Source organism: Pongo pygmaeus, chromosome 13 (assembly GCF_028885625.2).
Source record: "Pongo pygmaeus isolate AG05252 chromosome 13, NHGRI_mPonPyg2-v2.0_pri, whole genome shotgun sequence".
NCBI classification, from domain to species: Eukaryota; Metazoa; Chordata; class Mammalia; order Primates; family Hominidae; genus Pongo; species Pongo pygmaeus.
Window position 1 is genome coordinate 43132560 of NC_072386.2, and position 27157 is coordinate 43159716.

At 44.1% G+C, this 27157-nt stretch overlaps 1 long non-coding RNA gene across 1 annotated transcript in view; it reads right to left on the reverse strand.

Annotated features, from left to right (window-relative positions):
- Nucleotides 1-1066: 1066 nt before the first annotated feature.
- LOC129043816 (uncharacterized) overlaps nt 1067-27157 on the reverse strand; it is a 42746-nt gene continuing 16655 nt past the window's right edge. The window contains exons 2-3 of the long non-coding RNA XR_008504536.2: nt 3352-3488; nt 1067-1295 (exon numbers count right to left, since the gene is read on the reverse strand). This is a non-coding gene — a long non-coding RNA (uncharacterized LOC129043816). The remainder of the gene's footprint in view (nt 1296-3351; nt 3489-27157) is intronic.

The window sequence follows — 27157 nt, forward strand, 5'->3', positions numbered from 1 at the left end:
TGGTGTGAAGCCGGGAGGCGGAGCATGCAGTGAGCCGAGATCGCGCCACTGCACTCACTCCAGCCTGGGCGACAGAGCGAGACTCCATCTCAAAAACGAAAAAAAGAAAATCACCATAATAATATTTTTCCACCCAAATCATTCAATTTGCCAAAATATTTTTTGTTATAATTTGTGGATGTAGTTAAATGTAATCTCATAAAGAATTAAAAGTGTTTTAATTGTGCATTAACCAAATTCTGTTTAGGAAAAATAATAAAATTACTTGAATTTAGAACTATTCAGAAAATTATAGACTACATAATGAAAAGTTAATACTGCTAGTGACCTCAATATGTGGGCTATACCAAATTCCTTACTGGCAAATAAATTGTAAGCTCTTAAATAGATGGATATCTGTCCTGAATCAAATGCTTTAGATAAGGGTTGGGCTTAATATAAGTGTTTGTAGCACAAATGAACATGATTGAATTCAGGTAGGTCTTAAATTGTTCACTGTTTGGTATATATTTTCCTGATTGTCTTTTTTAGTTATGCCTCATTTAAATAGTAACTGACCAAGTGATAACAACTGTATGTATTTAAAATGCTCTCTGTGCAGATGAACACTTTCAAAAGTTCTCCAAAAATTAACATGTCTATATTGGTTAGGAATTTGGCTTAAAAAGAAAAAAATAATTTTCCCATATAATATGTAATATTTAAAAATCTAGTGGTAGAATAGATCCAGTTTCTTAAACAATGTCTTTCTTTAAATCTCACTTTACTACTTTCTGTGCTGCTTTAAATGTCTTTCTTTAAATCTAATTTTACTACTTTCTGTGCTGCTTTCATTCATAGGTATATCTAGTAGCAAAGATGGAACCACCCAGCAACCCCAGGGAGAAGGAGAGTGTTTGTTTTACGATAGAAGCTGAGTTCCCATTGCCCTAGCTTGTATCACATGTCCATCCCTCAACCATACACTAGTGCTGCAGTGGTGAGCTGGTGTATTATTAATAGTTTCTTATGGCTCCCATAACAAATTACCAAAAACTGGTGGCTTAAACCAAAAGAAATTTATTATCTCATATTTATGGAGGCCACTAATCCAAAGTCAAGGTGTCAGCAGGGTCATGCTACCTCTGGAAGCTCTGGGGGAGATTTTGTTTCTTTCTCATCCAGCTTCTGGTGCCTCCAGGTATTCCTTGGTTTTTGGCCACATCACTGCAATCTCGGCCTGTGTGGCCATTGCTTCCTCATCTTATCTTTATGTCTCTTTGGTGTGTCTGTGTCAAATTGCTTCTGCCTTTATCCTATAAGGGTACACATGATTGTATTTAGAGCCCACACGGATAATCCAGGAGGATTTCATCTCAAGATTCTTAAGCTAGTCACACCTGCAAAGGCCTTTTTTCAAATAAGGTCACATTCACAAGTTCCACAGGTTAGGATTTGGACACATCTTTTTAGGGGCCACCATTCAACCCACCACAGCTGCCAGTTTAACAATCTCCTTGGCAAGAAAGGGTACACCCTGATCTTGTAGCATTTGCCCAGTTCTGTAGTGTAAACACTGCTACCATGGCCAATTTCAAGCTATCAAAGGGAAGTCAATGAACATGGAATTGGGAGGAGATGTACAGCAGCACACCATTATCCAGTATTTCTACTACCAGATCCAATAGATGTAAGTAACCTCAAGAGCATAAATAATAGTAAAATGCAGTCAAATGATTAGGAAGTGATGATAAGGTTGATGTATCATTACCTTCATTTTTAACATAATTTAATTATAAGGTTATGAACTTTAAATTTTAATGGTGAGTGTTTAACAACTGGCACATGAAATTTCTGAACATTTACCAGTTGATTTGGACGACTTGGTATGAGTTGGCTGCAACAGACCACTGGATAAAATATGCTGACTGATGGGGCCTGAGTCATAGAGCCTAGGGTGTAAGGTCAGCAATAGCCAAACCACATGAACTGGAAATAGGGTGTGTGGTTTCTTTTAGAGAAAACTGGGGTGCTACTACCTAAAGAAGAGGAAAGTAACATTGGGAAGACAAAAACAACAAATCCACCTCAGTCCTCAGTGTCATTGTTTAAACATATTTTAATGATTTCAGGTTAGGGAAAAACTTTCAGCAAAGTTTACAAGAATTACAAGTATGACTACTGTGGGTATGTGTGTACCTGCAAATCAGACTCTCTTCTCCTTTGGAAAAAACACAATTTTTCACATTTTCATTTTAGTTAGCCCATAAAATCTGTGCTTTTTAAGCCTGGACACATTTATCCCAAAGTGATTGTGCTCAGAAAATGTGAAAGAAACGAACAGCCTTTTTTAAAAGTATATATTTTTTAGTTTTTAGTAGTTTTATTTATGTATTTATATATAATTCACATTTTATATAAATATAAATTTATTTTATATAGTATATATTTATTGATATATTAATTATATATCAATAAATAGATATTAATTATGTAAATAAACTTATATCTAATTCACACATTGTGCAATTCATCCATTTAAAGGGCAAAATGCAATGGTTTTTAACAAAATCACAAAGTTGCACAACCATCACTACAATTAATTTTACAACATTTAATCAACCTAAAAAGAAACTGCACCACTTTGCTGTCATCCTCCAGGCTCCCCAAACTCTCCCCAAGCTCTAGCCAATTACTAGTCTAGTTTCTGTCCCTACAGAATTGCCTAGTCTAGGAATTTCACATAAGTAGAATGCTACAATACATATTCTTTTGTGACAGGCTTCTCTTACTTAGCATGATATTTTAAGGTCCATCCTTGTTAACGCATGTATTAATATTTCATTTCTTTCTTCACCAAATAGCATTCCATTACATGTATATCCCACATTAAGTTTATCCGTTCATCGGTTGATGGACATTTGGATTGCTTTCCCTTTTTGGCTATTATGAAAAGGCTGCTGTGAACATTCATTTACAAGTTTTTACGTGGACATAAGTTTCCATTTCTCTTAAACCAATGGTCTTTTTAGCAAGTGTTCTTATTTTCCACATGATTAAGGAAACTGCTATTTAGGAGTTAACTCAGAAATATCTCATGTAGAATTTCAAACCTCTTAAATATTGGGTCACTACCTCCAACCCTGCTATTTCTTGGTAGGGAGGAGGAGGGTGCTGTCTATCAGGAAAAAGTCGGATCTGACTTGGGGCTCACAGATCACGGCACAGGGGTGACTGAATTCCCTTTGCAGCACCTGAGGCCAGGTGTGGCCCACAACTGGCTCACAGTAATCAGCCCATCACAATATTCCTTCAGGGACTCTCCACATATAAAGTATACAGAGTAAGAAAAATAAAACCTTAGTCTCTGACCTGGAAATCAGAGTCATGGGGTTTGGGAAACTTGCAGGAAAGAAGAGGAAAAAAAAATAGCTTTCCTGATAGAAGCCAATGAAGTTAATTTTCTCCCTTGTGTGACTTGGAGGACTTCTTTGGTGTGTCCTGCAGACCTGCAATGAAAAAGAAGGCCCTATATTAATTTATACAGCAACTCTTTTCCAAGAAATTCAGAGCATTTCAAACAGTCTTTCACTCATTCCCCTGACGGAGTTTGCACAGTGTGCATAAGAAATTACTTCTTTTAAAATTCACACTCTTCAGTTAGCCAGTACTGAGCAGAAATAGAACTAGAAAAGCAGACCTCCTGACCAAACATTCCGCTATAATATTTTCAGTGAGCTTCTATAAATCAGTGTATATCCTTAAAAACAAGATCTCCCCATAACAGCCCCATGGCCACTCACCGGTGACTGACATTCCTTTCAGCAAGAGCATAAGTTTCCCTTCCAAATTAGAATCCACTGGTATGGCATGCACTATAAAACTGAAGTATATCATTATTCATAATTAAGTGCTCAGGATTGCCCAGACCCTCAGACCATCCAGTTTTACTCTCCAGCTCAGCCCTCCTAACTCACCCCAGCTGAGGACCCCTTAATAATCCTGAAACTGGCAGAGTGCAAAAGAGGAGTCCTTCTTGTCAACCCCAGGCAAAAACCAGAGACGAAATCAGTCCTGCTCACACTGTTGTTTCTTGCTGTGTCTCGGTGCTGTTTTTACATGGGACTGCACTGCCCCTCGGGCCTTGCTGACCATCCTGGGTAGCATATTCAGCTCCAGCTTCCCAAAGCCCACCAGCATCAGCCACATGCAGGGCTAAACTTAGCCCTCAACCCCAAACACTAGTTCCTCATGTGGGGCCTTTTCTCAAGATATTCTTATTGTGAAATCCTCAGTATCCATCCCTGGGAAAAGAAAATCTTGGTCCGAGCCACACTAGCTCATGTGGAATCTTGGGAAATAACATCCTGGGGAGTATCTGTGCCTTTCTTTCTCCCCCTTCAAGAAAACCTGTGGGATCCATAAGTTCCCTCCTAGTGACTACCAGAGAATGGGAAGTTTTAATCCAGTTAGTGACAAAAAGTGCGTACTAGTGTCTCACGCTGCCCCAGCCTCAGGCATATTTTGTTTGGGACCCCATAATCTTAATATGCACATTATTTAAAACGTGTACTAGTTGTCAGCTAGCACTGGCCACACAGTTTGTGAGGGACCAGTGCAACGCAAAAATGCAGGCCCGTTGTTGAAAGTTTAAGAATTGCAAGCCAGCCTTTTTTTTTTTTTTCTTTGTTTGTTTGTTTGTTTGAGACAGAGTCTCGCTCTGTCACCCAGGCTGCAGTGCAGTGGCGTGATCTCGGCTCACTGCAAGCTCCGCCTCCCGGGTTCATGCCATTCTCCTGCCTCAGCCTCCGGAGTAGCTGGGACTACAGGCACCCGCCACCACGACCGGCTAAATTTTTTGTATTTTTAGTAGAGATGAGGTTTCACCATGTTAGGCAGGATGGTCTCGAACTCCTGACCTTGTGATCCACCTGCCTTGGCCTCCCAGAGCATTGGGATTACAGGCGTGAGCCACTGCAGCCGGCCAGGCAAGCAGGGTATTTAAGCCAACGTGGGGCACTTCTAAGTATGGGATCCCGTGTGACTGCAAAGGACACACACCCAGGAAGCCAGCCCTGCTGCCAATATTTAAAAAGCAAAAGATTCTTAAAATAGAGAATCTGGTAACCCTGGGTCTGCATCTCCAAATGGCTGTACATAATGAGTTGGTGCAGAGTATTATCTTGTATTGGTTTGCTGCACTTGCCATTACAAAATACTGCAGATTGGGTGGCTTAAACAGCAGAAATTTATTTTCTCACAATTCTAGGGGCTCAAGTCTGAGATCAAGTTGTCAGCAGGGTTGGTTTCTTCCGAGGCCTCTTTCTTTGTAGATGGCTACCTTCTCTGTCTTCATATGGTCTTCCCTCTATACATGTCTGTGTCTTAATCACTTCTTACAGGGACTCCACCAGTCGTGTTGGATTAGGGCCCACTTCATAATAACTTAAGTACCCCCTTAAAGGCCCTGTCTCCAAATACAGTCACATTCTGAGGTAGCAAGGGTGATTTTGGAGTGGCACAGTTCAGCCTGTAACATAGCTTTTCCCTTTGGGGAGGGGTGCAGTGTTCCAAGTCACTGTGCTTACTCCAACCCAACACATGCTCACACACACACAGCGTCTCCCCATCCCTGAAGCAGGGGTCAGTTGCTATAGGTCATCTCATTTGTGCTGCTGTTCTTCCTCTGGTTCGCCTCTCTCATTTAGAGAGACCTGCTCCTCCCCTGCCGCACAGGGAATAGTGACAGTGTTCACAACAGGACAAGGGCTACACACTCCCTCCACATCTGTAAAGCTAAGGTTGCTGTTCAGGTGATCCTTCACGGGACAATCCATTTCTACACACAAACACACACACACACACACACACACACACACACACACACACAGAGTACCCATTACATAGAGATAACCATTTAAATACAATGCTGAAGGAAGAAATTGCCATGAGGTATAACTGACTGCTCACCTCAGAAACTAGACTTGGAGGTTTTAGGAGAGAAAAACCCTCAGCGACTACATAATTATTCTCCAGGGCTGATCCCACTTGAAAAATCACCTGACTGTACAAAGGATGGCCCTAAATTTCAATGGAAACCCAACCATGTAGCCCCTTAGAGAGAACGTACTCTCAAATTGGTCTTTGTACCTATTTGTAGAAAAATGTTAGCCAGATTATAGCTGAAAACTCTGCTAATTCTGGGGAAGATTTTGGTCTTGTGCCTGGAACTATTGAAGCATATATTCACACCTACCACATGTAACACTTAGTAGCAGAATTTCCAGCACAATACTTTAGTACTTTATTTTTAAAAGAAACAGAGCAGAGACTGAAGCCCTGTTCACTCTGCAGCTTTCTTGCAGGAGGCTCCACAAAAGGTGGTGGTGAGGGAGGTTCTGTGCTCAAAAGAGCTATTTTTTCATTTTTAAAAGGAAAGGAGACACTAAAATCTTTGCTCACAATTAGGGAACTCATGATGCTGAAACACAACATTTGCACCTGCCTGTAGATTGAAAAAATAATGTCAAATTTGCAAGGCTCTGAGAAAATAGGGTGCAGTGTATTAGTGATCTAATAAATCCCAATCAACATTAGAGTTCAGAAAAGACCTTACAGACATCTTACTGTAACCCCTTTGGTTTTTAGACAAGGAAGGGGAGGTTGGAAAATTTTAATTGATTTGCCCCAGATCAGCTCTCCACCTAAAATGCAGGTCTTTTCTTTCAGATGAGCGTACTTCCCACCGCACCAGGCTACTTCTAAACAAGCATTGTCCTGTCAGCCTCAATTGCATGCAAACAAAAAAAAAAAAAAAAAAAAGACAAAACCCCTCTCGCTCTCCACTAGAGTCTCTATTTGGACTCTAGAACTGACAAAACAACGGCTATTTCAACTTCAACTCCCTTAGCAAATGGAAGAAAAGGCATCTGACCCGTGGACTCCTCCAGCTGGTCCCCGGGTCTCGCCGCCTACGGGTCTCCACGTCAGCTCGCAGGCATCGGCGGCCAGTCGGACACCAGGGGGCGCAGCAGCCTTTGTCCTGACAGGCATTGAAGAATGAAGCCTGACTGGGCCATCAAGAAAAATCTGACTTCCCTCCTTTCAGTTTCTCTCATTGGAACCAGCCCACTTCCCAGCCCCCTTCATTCGCCTTAAAGCCATTTTCTGCTTCCTCCTCATGCTCAGATTCTCAGGGTGCAGGGATGCAGCAGTTCAGAGACCCCTCTCCAGGAGCTCCCCTGCTCTGCCAAGGAGACCCTAGCAGTGGCCCACCATTTGTTCTTACTTGTAGGTCTCTGAACTCAGGATGTTTTTGGCTATTCTTCCTGAATGAAGAACCCTATAGAACAGGACCAGCTTCCCGGAAGAACTGTCACATCTATCCTCTAATATCCCTCCCCTTTCCACGCACAAAAACAATCACAAATAAATTAAATAACATGTCTGGGAAGCTCACGCGGCCTGGACCTATCCCTCACCACCCTCTGTCTACCCCTACAGTCTAAGGACAGCCTTTGGTAGTAGCTACCTACCTAAAGGGACAGGCTTCAGCACCTTCACCATACCTCTGCCATTCTCACCAACCCATGGTGTACCCCAAGCAGGATAACTGCCTCCTTGTAACCTCACCAGCTTGCCTCTGTGTGCCCTCCAGCAGAAAGAAATCCACTTCACCCTTGCCAAAGTCTCCTGATTCCAAAGATTCAGTAATAAATGAGCATCCTCTTCTACTTTAAGACATACTCCTAACCCTGCCCCTATAGACACAAACGGACACAATGCAAACCCTCAGATGTCAAAAATGTACTCTTTCGCAAAGGCTCCTGAAACTCCTCTGTTCCGGAGGGAAAGGCTACAGGGTCCTTCCTATGCAGGCCTTTGAAAAGCAGCTATGTGTTTACATAGAGAGATTCCAAGTTTACACAGTCCTTTCCCTGTCTGTTATTGGAGCCTCTCAACAACCCTGAGAGATAAGCAGTGAAATCTAAAGCTTAGAGGCTTGCCTCAGGACCAGACCTAGTACAGCGTAGAAACAGCACTGAGGGCCCGGGTGACAGAGCATGGAAACACTTGCTTGTCCAATTGCACCAAGGCCTGGAAGAAATGCAGCCACCACAGAAGATCATCAGATTACATACACTGAGGGAGCCTGTGGTCTCAGGAGCCAGGCAGGGGCAGGAGGAACAGTGCAAAAGAAGGGGTGATGTCAATTCTGACCTGACTCTTCTTTTTACCTGTGGCTTCACTCGCTTCTTTGTTTCCACATTCATCTTAGCTAATGTAGAGTACTGGGAAGTGCTGAGCCTGGAGACAGGTAGCCATGGTTTATTATCTTGGTGGTGAGCCTCCCAACTCCATACTCATAAAGTAATGATAACATCTATTATATATACAAATACATCAGCAAAAAAATGAAAAAATCAGTGTAATTCCAGGAGATGGAGCAGGGTAGGAGACTTTTACTTTCATTTTATGCTGTTCTGTATTATTTGAAGTATCTGGATATACGCATGTATTCCTTTTATGATTTTATTTTTTAAATTTTATTGGGGTTAATGATGCTCTTTAGCGTTGCTGCAAAGATGACTTATGTAACATATCTGGCATGGTACGTGGTTGGTCTGGCGCACAGTTGATGCTCACTAAACAGTAGTTTATTGTTAGCTATATACTTCCGTCAGAACTGTGGGCAAATGGGACCTCAAATCAAGAGACCCAGGGTCTGCTGCACACTCTGCTCTCAGATCCATGTATGCCTTTTAGTAAGTCAAGTCCCTTGGAATCTATGTAAACATAGTAGCTGCTTTTCAAAGGCCTGCATAGGAAGGAATCTGTGCCTCAGTTTCTTGTTCTGTAAAGCAATGAGACACAAGCCAATTGATTTGAAAAATGGTGAGGACAGGACAACATGCTCACCACCCAAAATGCCTGAGATACCTTCCAAAATTCAGTCACAGTCTTTGCAAGGGAGGCTTCTTAAGTTTGAGTTCATCAGACAGAAACTCTTTCTAGGAGAAGTTGTCATCTAGGATAGACAGAAAGGGCTGGAGATAGCTGAATAAGTTTTAAAGCAAGTACAGAAATTAAATCAGGAAACAAATAATGTGTGAACAGTATACAGCCACCAGCTTAGGGCGGGAGGTGAGAAAAGAAGGTTTGAGCTGTTTCTTGAGTGCAGTTGGCACCATGATCATTTCCTGACAGGGGAGATGCCCTTGGTAGGCAGAAGGGGTGTGATTCAAGGTCCAGGCATCCCTGGCCCAGACACAGCCAGCCCTAGCCCAGCTCCCTAGGATGAGAGTTCTGTATGGGGCACAGGGCTGGCGCTGTTGAGACCAGGCCTCCCTAGGCAGATCCAGGAGCAGAGCTGCCCTTTGGACAAATTACTTTCGGCAAAGTCAGAAGGAACCCACTGCCCACAAGAATTGGGCTAAAGCACCTCTGAAGTTTCTTCCTGCATAAACTTTATCTTAACAACAACCAAAAAAAGTGGGGAGACTGGACCATAGGAGGTGCAGATGCCCAGACATGATCCTCTCCCTGCTTAGCAGCTGGTCTGGGGATACCTGTTTTTTATGCACTCCAACTCCTGAAAACCAACTAAAGATTTGTTCCTGGAACACACAGCTGATTCATTTCCTACCCTACTCAGAACGGAAGATTTTCCTCCGAGTCTCCTTTGCCAAAGCTTGGCCTTTGGGGGATAGGAGGCAGGTAGTCCAGTGGGTAGAAAGGTTGCGACTTTCTTTTGCCCCGCGGTCTCCTTCCTATTTAAAGCATCACCGCCTGTCGTAACAGCTTTGTGCCAATATTTGCAGGCAGGAAGATTTTCTGACATTGTAAAGGGGGTGTTGGAAGCAGATGGGAGGCCCTCTCCCAAGGCCATCGGCAGACCAGAAATTGGTTACACCCGCACCCAGGGAGGAATCCCTAGCCCCCACTCTCACGATCACGCCCATAAGGTATCTGCATTTATATTTTAAAAAGAAAGAGGAATTTTTTTGTATCTCTGAATCATCTGGCAGCGCCTGATATTATACATCTCCCCCTAAAGCCCCTGTTGTCCCTCCCTACAGAGGAGGTCGTGTTTTCAATTCTTGAGAGATCTGGAATAACGGTATCAGAGCATGCCAACACCTAGAAGACCCCCCAACTTCCCCCCCACCCCACCCAGGTCTTTCGCCTTATAGGAATTGGGGGTAGCGGGGGTGGCAATTTGCAGCGAGGCAAGGGCAGGTAGCAACAACTCCGACTGATCTCCAAAGGCAAAACCAAACTAAACGCAGTTCCAACCATCATATTTTAACAAAATCTGCATTCTGTGAAAGTCTGTTTTTTTCTTAGAGAAATGCCCTTCGTTTTACATTATGCGTCACTTTCGCAGGCAGCCCTGAATGTCTAGCCACTTGTTAAAATGCCTCTATGCTTGCTTTTCCGTGTGGTTCTTTTCTGTGCCCGTTTGTATCTCTAATAAGCGGCATTGTTTATTATCCTTGGGTCGGGGCCCCAGGGACTGAACCGAAATAATACAGAAGCACCGAGGCTGAGCGCTGGAAAATAATCCGGGTTTCCCAGGCCCAGGAGGGTCCCCGGGGCCGCCAAACGACCCGCCTGGGGAAAGCCCACCCGTGCGTGCGCGCCTGGTGAAGGGCAAGTTTGCACGAGTTTTTCCAGGCGGGGAGAGATCACGGGCAATCCAAAGCCCAGATGAGTGGGTATAGGAAAGGTGCACACAGGGAAGGGAAATGCCACTGAGGACCGGTAATGGGGGTGTGACTTAAGGGCTAATATTGACAGGATGATATTTTTTAAGGGAGGCGGGGGACTGCCGCGCGGGAAGCGTTCTGAGCCGCCTTTTAGCTCGAAGTCTCAACTCTCATCCCTATGCAAGAAATTCTCACTAATAAATTCTTTTTTCCGCATAGCCCGTCAGTCCTCGCTGTTAAAGCGAGTATGCTAAACAAGATGAGGCTAACTTCCCTCGTTCTCCGTAGTTACCTAATATTTGCCCACATTTCGTTTTCAGCTGGGTGCTTTGTGGCCGTAGCGAATGTAAGCGCATGCCCCAGGAAATAAAGTGCCGCTGTTCCCCAGCCACAGATCAAGTCTTTTCTTCCCTTTGGACCCCAAACGAGCCCCGCTTTGGAGCTCTCCAAAATTTCGCTGCTCCCAAAACGGAGTGGGGTTCGCTATCAAAAAGCAGAAACCCGCATGGGAAACACAACGCGGAGTGCCTTTGGCATCTCGGGGAAAATTTCCCGGTTGAACCCAGTCTACGCTTCCACACCCCCTAAATTTAATGTCGGGCGGGCTCCGTTGCAGAGTTTCCCCTAAAGAAGGTTGTTAAATACGTGCCAGTCTCGGGACTGTGTGCTCCTCAAATGAGACTTCCAGACCCAGGGCCCAGCCTGAACTGTCCTTCCCACAGGTTCGCATGCGAGACCAAACCCCCACCCGCCTAGCTTCCAAAAATTCTCCCAACAGGCTATAAAGACTGCTCAAATTGTCCTCGCTAGCTTCGCTCCCCCATTCAGTTAGATTGTTTTAAAATACACAGATCTGTTTGCTCGCAAGAGCAGAGTGATTTCCCTCAAGCAACTCGTGCGAGAGCTTTAGGCAGCCCCTGGGTTGCAGCGAGTCCAAGCGTCGGTGGAGTTTTCCGAATTTCAAGAAGTAGTAAAATGAATTTCGGTACAGGGAAAAGTGCCGGGTGTTGGAGCGCAAGGTGGGGGCGGGAGCCCAGGAAGCCGCCAGGAGGCTTTTTGTTTTTAATGTTAGACACGCATGAAGGCGCAAGCTTCGTGGTTTCCGAACTTAGAGAATCGTGCCGAGTTTGGGCCCATCTCTGCAGCCAGGGGCCCAGCACAGAGCACAGGGGGCTGTTCCCAGTTTTCAAAGGGCGAGCAGAGGCGCGGGAGCAGCTCGCTAGGCACTGCCACATGCAGCTGACTGTCCGCTGCTCCCGGCTCTTCCGCCCTCTCTCTTCGCGTGGCACCCCCAGAGCCATCCCACTGCTGCCAGTATTGCGCAGAAGAAGAAGGGCTCTAGGCGGCAGAATCCCCCAACAGGTAGTTTCACCCGGGGGCTGGCCTGGCTTAAATATCAAAGGCTGGGCCGCCTGTGCCGTGCTAAACTGGATCCGAGGCACTGACACCTTAAGAGTCAACGAAAGAAAGCTGCGTTCTGGGAGTCACTTTAAATAACCTTGTTTTCTCTCCACCCTCCAACTTCTCCCGAAATAGCATGAGCCCTGCCGTTTGGAACGGTGCTCAGCGAGCCTAAATAAGCTGCTTCAGGCTGTAAACTCACAGCCAGTTTGGGGTCTTTTTTTTTTCACCCCCGGTAGTTACTACAGAACCCAACTCGGCTTTAGAGCCATAGGTATTTATTTGGGAATTGGAAAATTCCCCTCAAAGCAAAAAGGGAAAAGGGTGCGCTGCAGTTGGATGGTATAATTGAATTATGCCTTCCCCTGGCGCACAGTAAGGAAAAGCGGAATGCCAGTAGGTGTGTAGAATGGGCCGCGGCGGCCTCCCGCCCCAGAGGGCGCACCACATTTCCTTCCCAGGGTGCAGGGAGAACTTGGGTTGGGCGACTTCGTTCCGCCCCCAGCATAAATGCCCAGGTTAGGGCATCGCAAAAACCTAGTCCTGGCTGCTCTGTCGGATCGCTAGCACCGACGTCCCCGCCAAGGACCGCGGGCGCACGTGGTGCGCGGAGACCAGGCAACGCGTGCGACGCGAAACTACGCGCGTAGCTCCAAAGCTCCCTGGCGCGCGCGCGGCCCTTGCTAGGCGGTGGGATACTGGGACCCTCGGCGAGAGGATCTAATCCCGCCTTGGCAGATAAGACATTCCCTCTACCGCCCTGAGCCGTCGCCGGGTAGTGATTTCTGCACGGAAAAAAACCGCGGAACTCCTTGTCTGTTTTCTAAGGAAATGTCTTTTACACTCCGCATAGTCACCCGACCCCCCAATGCCTCTGGGACCTTGGGCGGACCTGACCGAAGAGACTTGGATCTTCAACCGCCTAGGGAGCTGGCCACTCCTTCCCTTCTCCCCTCTCCCTTCTCCCCTCTCCCAATTGCACCCAGCTCACTCCCTCCACACCCGCCCCAGCACTGTTAGCTTGCCCTGAGCCTCAGCCACTAACTGCGCTACCTAAACTTTCCAAAGAAAAGTTTTCTCGCGCTTTGCCAGCTCAAGTTTGCCCCAGCTGGCGCTGGCAGGAGGAGAAAAGGAGTCCCTCTTCCCCCTCCACCTATCCTCCTCTCCCTCCCGTCCTCTCCCTCCCCTAGGAGTCCAAACCTTGAGGGTGGGAGCGCGCGGTGGTGGAGCCCCCGAAGGCACTGACTGTGAAGGGGACGGAGTTCGTTTCTCATCCCCCACTCTCAGTGCCTCGACCGTTCCCGCCCCCTCCTCCCCCACCTCGCTTTCGGCGGGGAACTGCGGGCTTGTAGTTTAGTTTTGTTCAAATTTATTTCCCTTTTTTAAGATTTTTTTTTTAAGATCCCACCCTTCCCAAGCCTCGCGTGTCTGCCTGCCTTCCAGCTCCCGGCGTGGGGCTCAGGAGACGCACCCTTCGCGCCGGGCGGGTTGTCTCCCGAGTGGGGGCCAGGGGCTCCCTGGCCGCGATTTCGCTGGCCTAGTTTCGTCTCCCTGGGAGACCTAGGTCCTGTTGTGAGGCTAATTCGTGCGGGAGCTCGGCCTCACAGTAAGTGCCTCTTACCCCACCCTCATCCGAAGCTGTCGATGCAGCGGCTTTAGGGAGACAGCAATAGGTAGCAGTTGACAGGAGACCCTGTTCTGACGTCTTCTTGAGTTCTTTACACATACAGATAATTAGAGATAGAAAAGATCCCCCCCTCAATGTTCTATAACTCCTTGCGCACCGCCAGGTGACCATCACAGAAACCGCCCCAAGCTAGTTAATTTGTGGCCTATTATGTTGTTATTTTGTCTAGGATTAACGAGATTTGAGATTTTGTAGCCAAATTTACTACCCCGGGGCTTCAACTTTCAAACCAGCAAGCCAACGGGAACGTTCTGGCGAAACTGGATCTCCTTCTGCGTTGCTGGGGCGCGTGCGGGGAATAGAAACGAAATCCGTCGCCGACGGTGTGGCGTGGACTGCTGGGCCTGGGGACGCTGGGCGGGCTTTTCTGAATCCCATCGGGTTGGGCTTGAAATCGGACTTGACCCTGCCAGGGTTGTGGTCTGCACTTAGCCTAGATTTTTCCACATGGCCAGAGGGCTCCTATCGCACGTCGCAGATGACGCCCGTCCGGACCGACGTTCCCAGGGGCAAGCGGTTTCAGGATCACCTTTACCTTTAGCTCAAGTTACGGGGGGTGTCGGTTACCTCGTGTGACTGCGGATATGAAATCTCTACCCAAAGCAAAGATGGCTACAAATCCTCTCCCCTCCGCATGAACATCAGGAGACTTAACTCCGGCGCCCACCACAAGTGTCTTTCCAGTGCTGGGGTGAACACGTGCCCCACGCGCCCGCGGCGCCCCCTCCTTCCCGTGGCTTACGCACAGGCCCTGCTTCTACTGTGCACGCCGGGGATCAGGGTTGTGCCTCCTCAGCCCACAGGCGAGGCCTCCCACCCGCTAGGCTGGTCCCTGTACCACTTGGCCCACGTTGCCACCATGGCGGTATCAGAGAAAGCCCTGCGGAGGATCAACCAGAAAGGCAGGAAGTTTCTAGGCTCCTCCAAATGGCACCCAAGGAGAAGCAAAACCATGCAGCGACATTCGTGGAACCCCTAAGTCGTCTTTGAAAGGCCGTTTGAAGAGGGAGGGGTGTGAGGGGAGAAAAATACAGGTGAGGGGGAGGATAAAGTTATGGGTGTAAGCCGCCTCGCTTCTTAACTCTTTACCTAACCACCTTCAAGTCTGAGCGGTTGACACACTGGGCTTTTAAGTACCAAACTCCATGGAGATGGGGCAGAAGAGAAGCACCCCCAAACCCGCAGAGCTGGCCGCTGCCCGCTGTCTCCAAATGTGGCAGCCGCACTTCGGAGAGCAGAAGCGCGGCTCTGATTTGCGTTTGCTTCGAAAATAAAGGATCCTGTTCACAAAGGAACCCCTGCTTCCCTTTCCCTACTCCACTCCTCTGCACCTTTCGCATAGCCTCAGACCCTTTGATTGCATTTATTTATTTTTAAGCTCCGGCACCCTAGATTTCACTGGGAGATTTTGAGGCAAGAATGGAGAAAGATGGGATTAAGAAAAAGAGCTGGCTGTGTTCTAGGGCAAGGTTAGAGAGGAACTGAAAATCGAGGGTAGATGAATTTGGGGATGTTTTAAAATTTCATTTCCCACAGAAGCTACCTCCTTTGCACTAGAACCTATTTAAATTATTGGGACAGGAGGAAGCTAGGAGTCTCCGTGGGAACAAAAAGTCCAAGGCTTTGGAGATGCCCCTTTCTCTTACCTCTACTCAAATAAATAAAAAGCAGCTCTCCTTTCAATTTAGTGACTGTACCCTTCAACACGGTCACCTCCGCCGCGAAAGCGTGTTAATGGCCGGTTCCCCCAGGGAGGCCAAGCTCAGGAGAGTGGCCCAAGACAGGCTCCCAGAACCCTGGAGCTGGGCTTTTTATTCTCTAGGATGGATGCTGGGAAGGGCCGAAGGTGGAAGCTGCAGTGCCTAGGCTGTAGGGGTGTGGGAAGAATGCCCCAACCACCCCTCTTCCTTCAAAGCCCCTCTTCTGCTGGTTATTTAAACCCTCAAGTTTGTATTTCTAATCTTGATGGCTATGTTGTTCTTTTTCGAAAGTAGCAATGTATGTTGGTAGTTCTTTTAGTATGTATGTCCTTCATTTGCTTTTGTTTGTAGGATTTTTTTTCTCCTTTTTGTCTTTCCTTTCTTTACCCTGCAGTCTTGGCAACCCTGTAGGAGGAGGTTCAGTGGGGAGGATGAAATCGACCCGTTTATTCTTGTTAATCACACACGAAACAGTATAAACACTGACTCTCAATTATTAATAGGATCCTTCTATTAAAAAAAAAAACAGTCATTTAGGTAGAACTGGTTAGGACTGAGAAATCGATAATACTGGTGAACTAGCTTATTCTGTCCCTTTAAGAAAAAATCCATAAAGCTCTTCCATCAGCCCAGTGTCTGGGAAAGAAGCAAACTAACTGCTTGGAACAAAAGAGACAAAGAGGCCAAACAACAAAACAAACAAACAACTCACTCTACCCCCCCCTTCTGAGACAACAATAGACTAGACACAGCAAGTGCAGTTACTGCCTGGCCCGGCTGCTCCTGTCGACCTGCCAAGTCTCCCGCATTTGGCTGGAGACTTTCTCTCTCACCCCACTCTCGCACCCCCATCACCCCCCTCTCTCGGCCCTTTCTGTCTTTCTCTCTGTGTGACTCTCTCTGTGTGTGCCTCTCTTGGGGTCTGGCTATGTATGTGTGTGTCTGTCTCTGTTGTTTTTGCTTTCACTTGATGTCGCTCTGTCTCAGGCACCTTAGTGTTTCTCTCTCTCTCTCTCTTTCTCTCTCTCTCTCCCTCTCTTTAAAGGTCCTCAGCATATTAGCATACTCTGGCATTTATTTACTTATTTGCTAGGCCATTTCTGTAGCATCTCCTAACTGCCTCCTCAAAACTTCTGTTTCTTCCAGTTGTCACGGTGGCCTATTTTGTATTTTGTTTGCAGCACTCTCTGCCAGGAAGATGCTGAAGTCCATTTGCACTTCAGTTTTTAACCATTCTTCATGTTCAGTTCTTTGCTCTCTTTCTATAAGGTTTCTGGCACACTTCCCCCACCGACCCCCCCTTGTCCCCAAGCAGCCCTTTCTCTGCTTCTTGGCACTGCTTGGGACTCTCATGCATGCCTGCCCTCTTTCTCTCACTCCCTCTCTCTTGTGGCCAGCCCCCTCCTCCCTGTCTCCCAATCCAGCCTTTTTCTTCCTTTTCCCTCCTCCACCAAACTTTAATAAAATACTGTACACACTTTTGCCTGGGGATTGCTTTTCTTTATAAAGTGAACCTAAATCTTTGTAAAGTGGGAAGGGAGGAAAGGCAAGAATCCAGACTGCAGCCAGCAGAGGCTGTAGCATGGAACCGGCATCCCTGCCAACAGCCACATCCCTTTCACACTTTTTTTTTTTTTTTAACAAACCCTTTGTAATAGCAACTCCTTCTGAAGCATCTGTGTCTGCTACAGGGAAAACCTGGCCATGTCTCTCTACTGGGCTGCAAGGGTGAGGCTGAGTATCCAATAGGGAGGGCAGCTGCAGCCTCAGTCACAAGCACTCTCCCCCGCCCCAGCCCATTTCCACCTCCTCTTAGAGAAAAATGAGAAAGTAGGGGGTTCTCTGGCACTGGGGTAGAGGTCTTCCATTCCTCTTCAGGAGAAGTATAGCATGGTTACTTGAAAAGAAACTTCTCCAAGGATGGTTGACTCACAGTCAGGGAAATTCAACTGTCAGAAGATTGTGGGAAAAACAGGACTAAACTGTTTATCTAAAGCAGATCTGAGAATTCCCACAGTCAGGTGGTACAGGGTTGGCAAAATGGTGGCATCCCCTCGCCACCAGTCCCCCCACCCCCCGGCCATGCTCACTAGGCAACAGAAACAGGACAAATTATTTCCGTTGGCCTCACCCCCTTTTCTTTCCCTCCTTTCTTTAATAATATACAGACAAAAACATATGAAAACAACATAAGGGGCAACTCTGAAGGGAGAAAACTCATTTAGTCTGAGAAGAGTATGAAAAACAGAAATAGGAAATGTACCCTCATTGTTTGGTTGCTTGGTGATAAGGGCAGTATGAAGAAGCATCGATGTTATAAAACACACATATGCACATGCATATACACATGTGTATATGTATGCATATTTAGTTGGTAGTGACAACTTGTCAAGAGAGGAAGGGAGGAGTTTTAAAATCAGACACACATGGTTTGAATATAATTGGCCACTTATTAGCTAGGTGACTATGGGTAGCCCGCTACACCTTCCTCACAGTTGGGGTTCTAAAGACTAAGTGGCATTGCATATATGAAAAAGCCAAAAGTAATGTCTGGCGTGCAGCCTGTCTTCAATAAATGAGCCCTCCTTCCCTCTTTTTCTTCCTTCCTCCCTATTTCTTTTTTCTCTTCTTTCCTTTCTTCCTTCTTTCCTTCCCTTCCCTCCTCCCTGCCTCCCATCTTCCTTCCTTCCTTCTCATTTCACTGGCTTTTCCCCTGATCTTTCCGAAGGTGTAAACAAAGGGAACTCATGCCAATTGCCCCAATTTTCAGTTCCTAAGGGAAACTTTGTTGCTCCTTGAGTCCCAGTAATGAAACACTGCAGACCCTATAGTAATCTACTCTTTCTAAGCCAAATACTGCCTGAAATAATTTGTTCTTGGGTGGGATTATTTGGCTCCATTGTTCTACCCCCTTATCTAGGTACTTTATTTTCAAATGGTTAATGAGAGAGACGCTTACCCATAATCCAGCCATTTATACGTTTTTACATGCCCAGAGAGCTTTTGCTCTTAGGGACATATTAAAAATTGCCCCATGGCCAAAAAGCTTAAGAAGGGAGAAACAGAAAAGAGTATGTTCGAATGAACTATTGTCCTGACCCATAACTTCCCAGTTGGGAATGCTGTTTTCTTGGTATTTTGACCTTGTCAGAATGACTGATTTTTTTTTTCCTCCCGAGGAGTCAGTCACTCTCTAGCTAAGCAATGTTTCTTGAGTGGGATTTTGGGCTGAGACATCAGTGCATCTGGAAGCACTCACTGATGGAGATGCCTGTCCTAGCCCGACTGTTGCTGAGATTCCCTCTCTTTCTTTGTCTTCCTCAGAAGCAGAACCAGGTTGTAACAGCAACTGGCAAGCCCGTGAGCCATGGATGAGACCCCAGCTTCAACTGGTGGGAGAGTGAACACATAAAAAATGTTCCCACCTTAGACTTCCTTTTTCCATGGATCTTATTGTCTATTCTACAGATACCCCATTTCCACATTTCACTGGCTTCCTGTCCTATTTTCCTGTTTTATCGGAGCCTCGGCAACCAGTGAGCAGCACTGACACTGGAGTCTGTGCTGGGGAGGTGGCCAGTCCCTCACAGTCCCTTCCCAGCACTTCTGATCCTTCTCTTTGCTTGTCTTACTACCTACCTGTTTTCACTGAGGGCCTCTGCTACTTATGACATAGATGTGGAAACCTGTTTCATCTTTCTCCCTCCTTAGGCATTCCAGTTTCCATGTGGCTTCTTTCTGTAAACTACAAAGAGAGCTGTCCATCCTTCTCGGAAGCACCCCTTCTCATTGCAGATTTCAACCCCCATGCACCAGGTACCCATGGGCAGTCCACAACCTGCACAACCAAGCACGGGTACTCTAAATTCCCCAGTTCTGACAGCTGTGACTACTGGTGAGCACTTAGTTATTTAGGGATGTTTCCCTCAAATGGAAAAGACCACAAGGTGTGATGCCAGAAGACTAGCAGATTCTGAAGCCTTCCAAAGCCCTGTGTTGCATTCTTCTTGGGCTCTTGTCCAGGAAGAAGCTTGAGACTGTGTTTCTTTATCTTGTCTTTGACCTACATTCCTCATCTACTAAGCCTTCATTGGCATACCAATGGCAGGAAGGTATTTGTTACTGCAATGGGTACAACGAGTATTAACATATAAATAAGAACCACTACCGCCACCGCCCACCCGCTCCCACCCAACCCCAACACTGGTCAGTCCTCTGTTCTTTCCATAACTTTACTTCTAGTAGCACAGTTTTTATACTAAGTCAGTAACTCATTTCCGGACCACCTGAGAAGTAGCACTACTCTTAAGTTGGCACAACTGCCTACAGAACTAAAGTTAAGTTTGGAAAAAATGCCAGGCATAAATACCACCACCAGATTAATAAATTCCAAACCACATCATTCTGAGCTGGCAATGTAATTCACATTCTGCACAACGAAAAGGTCTGAAGAGCAGTCAGTTTTCTGTTTGAGAGAAAAGTTTGCTTCTACTTGCTAAGTTACAGCCATTCTGTATGAACCCCTTCTATAGAACAAGAAACTTCTCAATTTAGGAGTCTTTGGAAAAACATTTTATCCTCTGAGTTGGCTCCCAACCCCACTGCACATTAGAATCATCTGGGGAGCTTTAAAAAGTTACCAGTGCCTGGGCCTCTCCTCAATCCAATTAAATTAGAATTGCTAGGAGTGTGGTGTGGGCATCGGTATTATTTTTTTACAAGTTCCCCTGGGTGATTCTAATGTTTAGCTAGGGTTGAGAACTCTAATTTATAGTTTAAGAGAATAGTGCCTCTTGGTGAAGAATGCCCATTCTTTTACTAAGTATGCAATGAACTCCTATTATGGGAGACAGTTTGCTGAAGACACAAAGATGAAGTCGGTAGGCACTGGGCTCCTTAAGTTAAAATTTAGTAGGAAAATGCTAATATGCAGATCAGAACCTCTAGAAGCAAGATTGAATGCTTCTAAGTTCTTACAAACAGCATAGGACTGAAAGTTAGAGCCCCAAATTCCAATTCAGGTTCTGTCACTAACTAGAAAGGTGAACTTTGGACAACTCACTTGACCTCTTTGGGCCTCAGTCTGGTCATCTGTAAAAAGAAGTGGCTGGACTGAAAACTCTATATACTCCAGCCTTACAGTGCATTCCTAAATTCTTAGAAACCCATAAGCTTAGCCAGGCAATTACCAAATACTTTGGGAGGCTGGCTCACTTACTCCTGCATGCCACTGACAACTGTCTTTCTGATGTTTTACCAAATCCCTTTCTAAAACCTCAAGTATCAGGGTGTTAATTTTTAAATAATCCTGGGCTCCCTTAATTCTCTCTCCTAGTCTCTTACAAATTAGCAGATGAAGAGAATGGAGTAGTGGTAATGTCTATGAGCAGTGGGTAATGACTAACAGAAGTTTATCCAGTTGGATAAATGTCTAGTGGATTGCTGCTGGGGTCAGTGTTAGTTCTGGTCTTAATTAACATCTTCATTAATAGTGTGGGAGAGGGAATAAACAATAGCTAATGATATTTGCAGATGGTAGTAAATTTAGAGGTGTTGCTACTACCAGTGAGAGCAGCAAGAGCCATGGGGATATCAGAGATGTGAACAAGAAGTGATTATAATGATGTTTGTTCTGGAAAAGGCAGAATGAAATGTTTATGGGGAAAACAACAGGGGAAATTGGGAAATGATAAAAGAATCAACTATCGCCATTCTTTGTAACCTGGGTGTGCATTTAGCAAACGCGGCAGCTAATAGCCTTACAACTTCTGTTGCACATACTGGGATGTTGTCCTGAACAACAATAATAATCACAGCAACAACAATAATAGTAATAATAGCCAACATTTTTGAGTGCTTACAATAGGTGAGACAGGGTTCCAAGTTATTTACATGGAAGCAATCTTTGTCCCTAAAATCAGGATTCAGTTCTTCTAGGCTTTTTACATTTTCTGACAGGATACTTGCTACAGATCTCCAATTTCTAGATTTGAACAAACCTGTGAGTTTTAGGGGAAACAAGAAGTTTAAAATGGGATGGCCAAGTAAAGTGGAGAATGTGGTGTGTCCTCTTTTCCCAGGCTCATGAGCAGAATGTTTCCATCTTTGATTTTTCCTGTCCCCAACCTGCCTACCATCTTTTCTCTATTTAGGCAATTGCTGGGTTAACATGATTGGTGACAGTAGACGGAAAACTATTGCAAAGGTTCAGAAAGAAAGGAAAGAAGGGAGGGGATCCAAGGGGGAAGGAGGGGCAGGAGAAAGGAGGAGAGGGAGATGGATAGATAGATGGATGGATGAAGGAAAAAAGTAATAACATAAAAGAAAGGGAAAGAAACAAGAATGAGGGAAGGAGGGAAGAAAGGAAGGAAGAAAAGAAGAGAAAACCCTAATGTATTACTGTGTGTCTACCACATGTCACACGGTAGCTGAGGTGATGAGCTAGGTATATTTCACATGTTTTCTGGTTTAATCTTTGCTGATCTACTTCCCACAATGACTCTCTCCAGTATTCATTATTAGCCTTCACTTCTGCAGATAAAATAAAGGGAAGCTCAGATGTTAGGTCACTAGCTATGAACACACAGCTGATAGGTTGCAAAGAGGTTCAAACTCCAGTTGTTCTACTCCTAAGCTCATTTCCTTTCCAACCACAAATACGTATTTTCTTTTCTTTTTTTTTTTTTTGGAGACAGAGTCTCGCTCTGTCACCCAGGCTGGAGTGCAGTGGCGCGATCTCGGCTCACTGCAACCTCCGCCTCCCGGATTCACGCCATTCTGCCTCAGCCTCCCGAGTAGTTGAGACTACAGGCGCCCGCTACCACGCCCGGCTAATTTTTTGTATTTTTAGTAGAGATGGGGTTTCACCGTGTTAAGCAGGATGGTCTCGATCTCCTGACCTTGTGATCTGCCCACCTCGGCCTCCCAAAGTGCTGGGATTACAGGCGTGAGCCACTGCGCCCGGCTACATATTTTCTTTTCTTTCAATTTAGCCCTGCCTGAGTTAATGGCAACATACAGCTACACACATAGAACCAGAAGGTAAAAATATTAAGAAAAGAATCAACACTGAGGAACAGAGGGTCAAAGGGAAAGTGGCCAGTACATGCATTTACTGCCCAGTCTAATGTAATTGAATTATTTATAATTACATTTTGAAATTACAAAAAATAGAATTCATAAACAAGAAAGGTTTCAAGACAATGGAACCCATAATAATATGGATTTGACCTTGAGGGAATTTGGCAGACAGCATCAGTGTCTGAAACAAAAGTAAACTGAAAAGAAAAACAGTTGAATGTATAAAAGCCAAGACTCTTCTTGGGAAATGTGGAGCCCGAGGCCAGATGGATGCCAGAGGTCTTCAAAATGACATCAAAGGAGCTTTAGGAAGTTGGAAACGTGTGGTCTGGGCATGTGTCCCCCGCCACCCCAGTGGGGCTCCAAATGCCAACTCAGGGTTAGAAGATGAGAACTGAAATTTTAAAGTGAGGAGATGTGCACTTCCGAGTATACACATAAAATGTCTAATTCAAAGAATATAGAGTAAACACCAATGCAATAATGACCCCAAGTCAAGAAATATAACATTGCCAGGTCCCCACCCCATCACCTCCCTCTCCTGAGAGGTAACCATTATTATGATTTTTTCTCACCATCATTTCCTTGCTTTTACTTTTTTTATTTTGATTTCAGCACTTTCGTATGCCTGTTTTTGAACTTTACATAAATAAAATCATACTGCATGTATCCTTTTATGACTTGCTTCTTTCTTTCAACCATGTGTTGTATATAAATAAATACAATGCATTTATCCATTTTATGGTTGAGGGAACTTTTGGTTGTTTCTCCTCTGGAGCATTTATGAACTATTCTACTGAGAACTTCTTGTATATGTTACCTTCTGCACATGTGCAGGAGTCTCCCTAGGGTAGGGGCCAGAAAACTATCACCCACAAGCCAAATAGAACCTGTTAACTGCTCTTATATGGGTTGAGAGCTACGAATGGTTTTTACATTCTGAAATGGTTGGAAGAACAAAAACAAAGAAGAATAATATCCCATGACATGTAAAAATTTTATGAAATTCAAATTTCAGTATCCATATATAAAGTTTTATGGAAACACAGCCAGGCTCATTGTTTATATATTGTCTGTGGCCCCTTTTGTGTAACATTGGCAGAGTTGAGTAGTTGCAACGGAGACTGTATGACCTGCAAAACCTAAAATCTGGGCATTATGGCTACAAAATGCCCAGTTTAAACTGAAAAATTCAGCAGCGCCTCTTACTTAAATAAAAAGGGAAAAAAGCAATAAATAAATAAATAAATAAATAAAGTGTTTCAATGTGGTGACTGCAGAGCATTAAACCAAGCACAGGAGCTTTCTAAGCACAGGCTCTGGGCCAATGCACAGGTCCATGCCCATGAAGCTGGTCCTGCTTAAAATATCTAGTCCTTTACAGAAGAGGTTTATGGACCGCAGCTTCAGAGCATATCTCTAGAAGTAAGATTATAAGCATCTTAGAAAAAGTGAGTTGCTATATGCAAAACACCAAGCAATGCCTGGTTACTTGTAAGCATTACCATAAATAGGTGGCTCTCTTCCTTCCCACTTTCCACCTGGGTTTCCCCAGGCCCATGAGGTCAGTCTGTAGAGTCTTTTTCCAAAAAGGTCAGGTGCTCAGCTGGTGGTCAGTTACCATAATAGCTGATGATAATTTGGTTAAATACCACCACAATCCCACTCCCTTCGTGGCTCATACATTTATAAAAACATATCTTTGAATAAAAATGACTTTTAGGCCAAAGGGAATAAAGGAATTAAAATCCACAGGTGCTAATTGCAGCTCCATGTTGTAACATGGTCTGAGCAGATTCAAGGTTTCTTGCAGAAAACTTGTTAAAAACAAGACAAAATACCAGAAGAGTTCATCCAAAGATAATATTGAAGGTGCAAATCTGGAGAACTAACACTACCTGATTTCAAGACTTCTTATAACAACACAATAGTAACTAAGACAGTGTGGAATTGACATGGATAAAGACAAATAAATCAATGAAACAGAACAGAAAAACAGAAATAGATCCACATGTATGTGGACAACTGACTTTGGACAAAGGTATGAACTCAATTCAGTGGGGGAAAAAGTCTTTTCAATAGATGGTGTTGGAACAATTAAATATTCATATAAAAATAATGAATTTTGATTCATACCTTGCACTAAATACAAAGTTTAACTGAAAATGGATTATAGATCTCAATATAAAACATAAAACTATAAAATTTCCAAAAGAAAACAGAGGGAAAAATCTTTCATGATGTTTGATTAAGCAAAATGTCTTAGATATGAAGCCAAAAGCTCAATCCACAATTTTGACTTCATCGAACTTCTAAAATTCTGCTCTTCTAAAGAACCTGTTAAAAGACTGAAAAGCAAAACCACAGTGTGGGAGAAAATACTGTAAATCAAACACCTAATAAAGGCTTTGTATTCACAGTATACAAAAAACTTAAAAATTCAGTAAGAAAACAACCCAATTTTTTAAATGGGTAAAAAATTTTGAATACATATTTTACCAGAGAAGATATAGAAATGGCAAGTAAGCACATAAAAAGATGTTCAACACTATTAGTTATTAAGGAGACAAATACTACGGTGATAATGGGATGCACTACATACTTACTAGAATGGCCAAAAATAAAAACGGCTTGATCATACTAAGTGCTGGTGAGGATGTGGAGGAATGGGAGCTCTCATATATTGCTGGTGGAATTGTGAAGTGATACAGCCACTTTTGGAAAACGGTGTTGACATTTTCGTAAAAAGTTAAAGCAGACACCTGCCATATGCCCAGACATTCCATTGCTAGGTATTTACCCAACAGAATTGAAAGTATATGTCCATACAAAGACTTGTACATGAATGTTCATAGCAGCTATATTTGTAATAGCCAAAAATTGGAAAAAACCTAATTGCCCATCAACAGGTGACAGATAAATTGTGTTATACAATACAATGGAGTACTAATCAGTAATAAAAAGAAATGAACTATTGTTACAACAACATGGATGAATATCAAAATAATTATGCTGAAAGAAAGAAGCCAGATGAAAAAGAGTACATACTGTTTGATTCCATTTACATAAAATGTTATAAAATGCAAATTAAGCTATAATGATAGAAAGCAGATCAGTGGTTGTAAGGGAGGGAGAAAAGGACAGAGGGATCACCAAGAGGCATATAAACATTTTTAGAGGTAATAGAAATGTTGCCTATCTTGATGGTGGTAATGGTTTCATGGGTGTATATGGATGTCAAAACTTATCAATTAGTACGCTTTAAACATGTGCAGTTTATTGTATGGCAGTTACACCTGAATAAACATGTTTGTTTGTTTTTTTTAAATATTGCAACATTAAAAGAGTGGAATTGTAAGCCTCAAAGTAGGAAGAGAAATCTGCAACAGATATCAACTGGCAAAGGGCTCATATGTAGAGTATACAAAGAACTCCTACAAATCACCAAGAAAAAGATAGAAGAGTGCAAATAAAAATGGGAAAAATATTTGAACAGACATTTCAAAGAGGATATCCGAAAGGTTAATAAGCAGATGAAAAGAGGCTCAGCCTCAACAGCCATTTGAAAAATGCAAATTAAAACCACATGGAAATATTACTATATGTTGGAATACAGTCTTGATGAAGATGTGAAACAATTAAAACTGATATACTGCTGGTGGCAGTATAAATTACTACATCCACTTTGGAAATCCATTTGGCATTGTCTACTAAAATTTACCACAGGCATACTTCATAACCGAGAAATTCTACTCATAGGCTTATACCCCAAAAGAATGCATACGTATGTGTAACAGAAAACATGTAGACAATGTTCATATCTCCATTATTTATATTGGCCTCAAACTGGAAACAACCCAAGGTTTGTTGGGTATAGAATAGATAAACTGTGTTGTATGCATACAATATAATTCCATACTGCAATGTGGAAAAAACAAAACAAAACACTGTTACCTGCAATAGCAGAGAGGAATGTCACATGAAAGGCTGAACAAAATAATTCAGACATAACAGTAAATATTGTATGCTTTTTCTTATGTAAAGTTCAAAACCAGGCAGTACAAGTTTGTATTGTTAGAAATCAGTACAGTGGTTGTCTTTGGGAAGAATATTAGGGCTAGTAATTTGCTGAGATTGGGAGACGGTTTCTGCATTGCCAATAATTTTTCATTTCTTAATATGTACGGTGGTGACATGGAAAATACATTTAGCTATACACTCATGATGTATACTTTCCTAGATACACATTATATAGAAGGTTGTTCTTTTCGGTGTTATATAATATTCAATGGTATGACCACACAACAATTTCTTTTTTTAAAGCACAGGAAGAGAGACAAGGCAGTCACTTGGGTCTTACTTTTTAGGGATCCAAAGACTTAGGCCAAGGCTGCTAAAGTGACTCTTTTCTCTTCAGTGACTAAGTCTTGACCAGGCTTTAGTGTGGAGTAGTTGAACTATAAAGGTGCCCACGATATGCCTCCCCATTAGGGAGTTGTGGGGCCTAGAATGAGCCCTAAGGGAAGGAGGAGAGATTTTAACGATGGGTAAAAGCCACTCTATTGAGTGGGAGGACGAGGAAAGAGGGGTGAAGAAAAAGT